Source organism: Nannospalax galili, unplaced genomic scaffold, assembly GCF_000622305.1.
Source record: "Nannospalax galili isolate Female #2095 unplaced genomic scaffold, S.galili_v1.0 scaffold417, whole genome shotgun sequence".
NCBI classification, from domain to species: domain Eukaryota; kingdom Metazoa; phylum Chordata; class Mammalia; order Rodentia; family Spalacidae; genus Nannospalax; species Nannospalax galili.
In genome coordinates, this window is record NW_008340785.1 from 5,072,661 (window position 1) to 5,081,540 (window position 8,880).

Below are 8,880 nucleotides of genomic sequence, written 5' to 3' on the forward strand. Positions count from 1 at the left end.
GTTACTACAGTCAAGCAGATGGACAGCTAACATTTCACTTACTTTTTTGTGCAACAAAGAGCCATTATATTTACTTTTTTAAAAATAAAAATCATGAATGCAATGTGATTTTCTTAATTTCAGTTCTCATGTGCATCAGATACTAAACTGGCTGGTTCTACACATGTGCTATTTTGTATCCATTGCCTGCACCTGCCCATTTTTCTCTTCAGTCCTCACTGGTGTTCATCATCTACCCAGGCTGCTCTAGACAGTTTCATTTTTTATTACTATTTATTTGAACTTTAAAATTTTTTAAAAATATAAGTGGTATCATACAAATTTTTCCAAATAGGTCTTATTTTATTTAGCATAATGTCCTCTGGCAAATGGTCTGTTCTCCTTCTATAAAGCTAAATGATATTCATATATGTGCGGGAGGGATTATATTTTCTCTATCCATTTTCCTACTGGTTTACGTTTCCATTGCTTCAGTTTCTTCACTATTGTGACTAATGCTGCAATCAGCATGGGAGTACAGATACTTTTACAAGTGGTCTGTCCATCTCCATTGGGTAAAGACTTAGGTTGGTATTTGGTAGATTACATTGTAGTTCTTTTCATTTCTTAGGAGATCTTCAAACTAGCTTCCAAAATGCTGTACCAATTTACATCACCGATGACAGTGATCAGGCGGCCCCACTTCTCCACACTTCATCATCTGTTCTCTCTTCTCATTTTGCTAACAGCCATCCTATAGGTGGAAGATGAAATCTCGGACAATTTTGTCTTGCATTTATTTCCCGGATGGTTAATGATGTTAAGCATTGTTTCATATCCCTGTTGGCCATTTTTATGTCTTCTTTGGAAAAATCTCAAATGGAAAATCTCAAATGGAAAATCTATCATGTTGGTTTCTACTTCTTAAAAGACAGAGGACATAGTTAACCAATGATTTTTGCTGTTATTGTTTCTATATTTTTAAACTGAGTAAGTGATACAGCTTTCATGATAAGTTTCTAGATCTTAGCTAATCAACTCTAAAAGAAGTTGCTATTACATTTTAGACTTACCCTCACATATATAGTCTGCTGTTGACTCATTTCAGGCCTCAAACTTCTGGGACCATTGTGCCTCCTTGTCGCAAGGTATAGAGAGGTTTCTTGCTATGTTGTGTAACTCTGGGTCACCTGTGTCCTTACTGGTGCTTTTCTTGTTAATATTTAAAAAAATTAATTAACAGATAATAAATGTGTATGCTTATAGGTTATGGCATAATCTTTCAATATATGAGTACAGTCTCTAATGAAAAAACCAATTGGTATATCCATTACCTTAAATACATTGGCAACATTCAAAACCCTCTCTACTAGCTACTTTGAAATGTGCATTAATTGTTGTCAACCATGGTTATCCTAAATTAAATGTTATCCTTCCTTTCTGGTTGTACGTGTACATGAATAAACTGCCCTTTCTTCATTTTACTTCGTGACTCTTCCAAACCTCTGGTATCTTCTACTGTGCTTTATGTTCCTATAATATCAACAGCTTTAGCTTCCAGATAGAAGGGAGAACAAGTGCTGCTTGTTTTATTCTATTTTCTCCTGCGTTAGAAAACACAACACAGAGTCTTCCAGCCATGTGTATTTGGCTATGTTACAGCACCACACATGAGTTCCCTCCCATTGATCAGGCTTTAAGTCCAATCAGATAATTGTTAATTACCCCCAAGATAAAAGTGCCATTACTGCACCCATAGAGATAGTTTGCTGTGCCTGTCATTGTTGTAGTCATTAGGTTTTAAAGCTGGAGTTGGACCACTGATTGATGTTCTCCCTTAGCAGCTTGCATAGTATCCTCTGATACTTTGAGAGTTAGTCTTCAGGGGAGGTAGCTTCCGGGTCAGTTCCAGCTCCATCACTCCAAGTCCTGTGTCCAAACTATGTCCTGTCTTCAGCTATAGGGTCTTACCTTCAAGTTCTTGGAGGAAGTCAAAGGCTGTGGCAATAGCCTGTGTTATTTAGGGAGTCTCTTGGACTGCCCTGAAGGGAGGTTTTTCCTATTTGGCACTGTATTTCTTGTTACATAACCTTCAGCTGTACACACGCACTCATATGTGTATATTGTATGTATAATTTCAGTAGGGTTTTGAACTAATACATTTCCCATAGTAGACTTTGTACATAGAGTGTAAACACCACAATTCATAACATGAAGTAGTCTTGAATTTGAGCCAAGGTGTATCAGGCAGTGTTTTTTGTTGGTGGTGGTGCGTGACATGATAGCATGCACGGTGCCAATTGTGTGTGCTGTGTGTTCAGAACCAAGGTGACAGTGGAGAAGTCCTGTGATGCAATGTGGGTTGCCAGAATTCACCTCATGTACATTATACATTTGATTTTGAGTTAATTTTTGGTCATTGTGCATTCAGAAATCTTTTACCATTGCCAATTTTTTTTCTGCCAACATGCATACTCAGTTATGTAACACCATATTCTTGCAACCCACACTTTAAGAAGCTGGGGATTAGGATTAAAAAAAAAATATATATATATATATATATATATATATATCACATGAAACAGTGGTTTTCCAATAGCTCTTGAAAACTCAGAAAATCTAATAAAATTCACTTGTCTTCACACACAGGAAAATCTAATAAAATTGACTTGTCTTCACACACAGGCTTCGAGCTGAATGGCAGCTGTCTCTTAGATGAGTCTATCCTTGCATGTATGTCGGTGTGATGTGTCCTGGTCCTGCCCATATCCAGCCTCATCCTACATGGCTGTTACCTGTTTCGCCCTATAGCTGGTAAGTTTTTTTAACTCATAAAATGTTTCAGATAATTTCAAATTCAGGTCTTCTGTGGTTCATTCAAGGTGAATTTTTCTGCGAATTATGTCATATGTATTTGGTTCTCCCTCTTGAAAACTCAATGATTATAATAAACAGGTTTCATTGCTTTGGAATGAATTTTCAGGGTGTATTAAAATTTGGTTTGACTTGAAAAATATTTATGTATAAAAAACATTTAAAGTAACAAAATAAGGCATATTCAATAATGGAAAATTTATTTGATTTCCATAATAGCGTCCCCTTTCTGTCCTTGTACCTTGTCCTTAGGCTTGAGACTTTCCTTTGCCTGAGAATTTGTCTGAAAGGGACTATTGCTATTCTGACAAAATGAGGGCAGTGGTTCATATTGGCTGCGGTGAACGATGTGTCTGCAAAATGCTTTGAGTCTCCTTATTCATTGAGCTATACAAATCCTCTGAAAGGAGTAAGGGGATAATTGTGATCCTATGATCATAGAAACTCATATCACACATGAGGAAGCCAGATGAGGATTTGTAACAAAGCATTCACAAGGATTCATGTAATTCAGAACCAAGGTAAAAGGGTCTCATGTCAGAAATAGCACTATTAGAAGCCAGATCATTACAGCGGTTGTTTAATTAATTCTTTACTGTGAGGAGAAATGCCATTGACACTTCATTATTTTGATACTGAAGCCACAATTGAGAGCTTTCAAGACGTGTATATGAAACCACAAATAAATCCCTCCAGTTCATTGTGAAAGGAGCTTCCGTTTCTCTATTCAGAAGCTCTATCTGTTGGGGATGTCCTTGTAATTCTCTCCCAATATATTTTCACACTTTTTGTCCCTGCAAGTCTACATTTGTGAATTATCGGTTTGAATTTTTAGAATTTAACAAGCCACATCTTTGGAATAGGATTGGAAATGCTCTGAAAAATAGATTACTGAAAATGTATTAAAATCATTTTATTCAGACAAAAAAATGACTCTCATTACTGGGAGAAAAGATAGTTACACTGTTATTTTCTAGAAAACAAACCCCAAACCAAAGTTCACTTTTTTCGTAGTTTCTACACACCTACAACTTTAAGGTGGAATGGTTCATGCTAAAGAAATGGTGAGCTCTCTATCCCTCACAAGATGGATATTTAAGACCAAGAAAGTGATTTTTAAAAACATACATTTCATTCTTTTGATATCCTTCATTGTTTTTAAGAAATATTTTACTTTTTTGTGTTTTTATTTTATGTGTATGAGTGTATTGCCTGCATCTAGATTGATGTGCCTTGTTGTGCAATGCCTGCAGAGGTCAGTAGAGGGTGTAGAGTTCCCCTGGAACTGGAATTAAGATAGTTGTTAGCCACCATATGGGTGCTGGGAATCAATCCTGAGTCCTTTACAAGAGCAGCCAGTGCTCTTAACCCCTAAGCTATCTCTCCAGCCCTCTTTCATTGTTTTTACATATGTTTAAAAGTGCCAAACATTCTCTAGTTTCTTGTTTATGCATTAGGCTTTTAGTCATATTTTTAGTACTGTCATACAGGAAAACAAGTTAAGACAAAATATTCTTTTTATATTTATATTTTGTTTTACTTTGTTTCCATGCAATAATGTTCTTAAGTGAAAGTTTGTTTTGTGATTAGTAGAGAACTGATGTAAGCTGGGTATGGTGGTGCATCCCAGCACTCAAGAGCTTGAGGTGAGAAGAGTGCTGAAGTTCTGAAGCAAGTTTGAAGAAAGAAAGAGAGAGAGAGAGAGAGAGAGAGAGAGAGAGAGAGAGAGAGGAAGAAAGGAGGGAGGGGAAGGGAGAGAGAGAGAGAGAGGGAGGGAGGGAGGAAGGAAAGAAAGAAGGAAGGAGAGAAATTATATAAATTATCTTAAGAAAGACATGGACAATAAAATAAGTTATACTAATAAAATTACCAAATATAATTAATTTTATTAACTGTTTTATTATAAATATTATTAAATATCATTTCAAAAATCAAAAGGTTTTTTGAATATATTGTTAATACTTCAAGCCATAAATGTATTTTAATTTTCATTTTATAGTCAGTGTCTGAAAACTGGGCAGAGGGCTACAGGTAGCAGAATGGTCTGTCAATGAACTAAAAATCAAATTCAGTTAATGAGTGACTGTTGTAAAGTAATCCATAACCTTAAGTATTGTTCAACATAATGTCTCCACAAAAGATAGCATAGTGAAAAATATACTTTTATTAAATATACTCAAAGAACTGCAGAAAATAGACAATGTTATATTGTATGATTTAAAATTTTTTTATTGAGCTCTTGTACATTTCATACAACAGTTCTTAATCAAATTTAGACACCTCTCCCATCCATGCCCCTCCACCAACCCCACTGGACCTCATGTATTCCATACATGTTAAGTCTCATCCAGTCAAGCATTTGTACCCAGATGTCCTTCAGTGCAAGTTCATCCACTGGAGTCTAGTCAGTCAGCCTAACTAGAGATGGTTGGTAAGGCCTACCCTCCTTCACCCAGTAGAAATTAGTCTCCAATAGTTCCCAGACGAGGGCTGACCTGCCACGTATTTCCCTCTCTCCACTCTGGGTCCTTGTCTGATTGAGTTGGCATGGGTCCTGTGCTCAATGCCACCATTGCTACAAGTTCACATGTGCAAGCTTCCAGTGGCCTGAAAGCCTCTGCTTCCCTATGTTCATGGACCAACCCTGGCTCTTACAACCTTTCCACCCCATCTTTTGCAATGGTCCCTGAGCTGTGGATGGGACGGGTTTGATATAGAAGTCCTATCCAGGGATACACACTCTGCAGTCTCTTATTCTTTACAAGTTAGCCAGTTGTGGCCTTTTGTGTGCATCCCACTATGTTGTATAAGGAAGCTTCACTGGTGAGAGTTGAGGGATGCATTAGTTTTCTCTCTATCGCCTTTCCACTATGATCCATGAGTCTTAGTTATAGAGGTTCCATTGTAGATATGTCACCTAGGACTGGGCATCGCTCAGACATATATTCTCTGTGTCTGACCAGTTGTGGAATTCTGCAGTAGCCTCTATCTGTTGCAAAAAGAAGCTTCTTTGATGAGTGATTTATGGTATGATTGTCTGTAAATATAAGGATTAATATTTAGCCTCTGGTAAGAATTTCATTTGTCTAAAGATCCAGCAAAGATAGAGTTTTCTCTAAGATCTAAAACCTTTCCAGCCATTTGTGTTTACAGTGCCACCCAGGAGTTCACTCCCATTGAGAGGATTTTCAGTTCAATTAGATAACTGTTGATTACCTCCCAGATAGCAGTGCCACTATAGCACCAATAGAGGTAGTTTGCTATGCTGGTTGTTATGGTTATTAGGTTTTAGGAGTAGGTTGGACTAATGATTGATTTTCTCCTTTAGCAACTTGCAAGTATCTTCTAGAACTATGAGAGTTCAAGTACTTGTACTTCAGGTACAAGGCTTCCAGGTCAGTTCCTGCTCCATTGCTCCAAGTCCTGTGTTGGAAGTATGTCCTGTCTTCAGCAGTAGGGTCTTATCTTCCAGTTCTGGGAGATAATCAAGAGCTCTGGCAATAACCTGTGTTATTTAGGGGAGTCTCTTGGACCACTCTGACCAACCACTTGAAGGAGGTCGCTCCTGTCTGGCACTGTGTTCCTTGCCATATAGTCCCCAGGTATACATAAGCACTAATGTTCAGGCACCGCATGTGCATTTCTCAGGGGGGATTTAGAGTCAACACATTTCCCTCTGGCTTCCCTAGCCCCCAAGATTCAGTCATCTCTACTCTCTTCTCCTCCATTCAACCTCCTCCCTCCCTTTCCAGTCCAAGTGTCCCCATTATCCCCTCCTTCCCCCCAATAACACCCGCCTCCCATCCCCCCTCCTGAGTTGTATGTATTATATTAAATTTGACTGGATTAATGAAAAATACACTGAACCATTATTGATAAAATTAAACAAATTAATAATATACTAAGCATTATTCAGAAAGGCTGGGAAAGCCTTAAATTTCAAACTGTTAATCACATATAAACTCTGCTAGATCAAGGAGATCTTGACATATTCTTTTTCTCCCTGTACCATTTGTACTCCATGTATACAGTATTAAGCATTCTGTTGAATTAGTTTGTTAGAGGAAAGTACCTATTTCATCCTTCTAGAAAAAAATAATAATTCAATTCAATCCCATTCCAATAACTTTGAGCAACTCACATGTGAACAGAAGTGCCTGGTATTAAGATAACAGATAAAAAGAACTAAAAAGTGATTCAGGTTGTGGGAGAAAGAAAGAAAAAGAATAAATCAGCATTGAGTTACAGTAGCAGCTAACTTCTGAGGAACTCCTGAGCAACTCAGGAAGATCAAGAGGAGCTAAAGGAGAAACAATAGTGCTGAAAATGAGTGAGAGGTAGAGAGAGCAATCAGCAATCAATTCTGGGAAACCTAAGTAGTTCAGAAGGTGTTGGGGATGATGAGGCTAGAGTTGTAGCTTTTTTAATATTATTTTTATTTTAAGTGCATGCTTGTATTGCCTGCATGTACGTAAGTGCACCCACGTCATGTGATGCCTGAGGAGGACAGAAGAGGCTGTTGGCTCTCCTGGAACTGGAGTTACAGACAGTTGTTAGCTGCCATGTGGGTACTGGGATTTGTACCCAGGTCTTCTGCAAGAACAGCCAATGTTCTTAACTGCTGAGCCATCTCTTCATCCCTAGAGTTGTAGTTTTTAATGTAGGAAAGACCAGGGGGGCGTAGGAAGATGGGAGTGTAGTAAGATGAGTGTACAGAGGGTCTGAATATGATCAAATACATAGTATAAAATTCTTGAATCTATAAAAATATTTTTAAAAATATGAAAGATGCTCTGTTTCCCTGGGCCTGCACAACCCACCAACCCCTCTCCTGAGTAAGTCCATCAAGCACTCTGCGCCTTGACTCCCCCAGCCTCATTCACCCTCCCATCTCCCCTGAACTTCTCTCCTCCTAGCCTGGGTACTGTCCCATTCTGTGTCTTGGCAACTGAGACACAGGGGGAATCACCACTGCTTCCTGATCCTTTGCATCCAGACAAACCTAGTTCCTTCTTGTGGCCCCAGGAGCCCTCTGGGCCTGGTGCCACCCTCACCTCCCTCTGCTTACATGGGCTGCACAACCTGCCAGCCTTTTTCCTGGACACTGGGGCTGCCCACGCGCCTTCCTGATCCTTTGCATCCAGAAAAACCTAGTTCCTCCCTGCAGTCCCCTGGAGCCCTTGGGGCCTCTTCCCGCCCCCATCTCCCTTTGCATTTCTGGGTGGCATGACCACCAGCTGCCCGAGACCAGCATCATTCTAGGGCCCTGCTCCCAGGCCAGTCCAACCCCCAGTTCTTGAGGACATCTTTCCTGGAGGGATCCAGACCTTAGGAGAATTTAGGAGAAAGCCTGAGAGCATCTGATCCTATTCTGACTTGGGCCTTTGTAGGAACTCCTGAAGACAAAAGGAATCTAGCCACTCCAATATAAAATCAAAAGAGAGAACTGGAAGCTTAGACGAACCAGCTATTCATGCCCAAAAAGTAAGCCACAAAGGCACATAAAGTTTACAAAAAGCCGCAGACTTAAACTTGAAGGCTTGAGTCACACACAAGAATCAGAAACTACAAAAGAAATTCACATGTCAAAATCACAGAGAAAAAGTAATAACATGAAAAACCAAAATAACATATCCCCATCAAATACCAGTAATCCTCTAGAGGAGCATAATGAGAATAGCCTAGAGACAATGCAGGACATGGATCTCAAAAGAACAATGATGAATATGACAAAAGAATTCACTGAATTTAAAGAACACACAAACAAGGTAATCATAGAGCTGAAGGAAGATAGGGATAAACTTCTGAATGAATTCAGAAAAGAGCTAGAAATATTGAAGAATACTCAGGCTGAAATAAAGAACAAAGTGAAACACTCCATAAGCCAATTAGAAACGACAGGAGAAAGCCTCACCAATAGGATGAACGAAATGGAAAACAGAGTATCAAGATTGGAAGATAAAGTGGATGAACTGGACCACTCAAGCAAAGATTATGAAAAATTTAAGAAATCACAAGAATGGAATA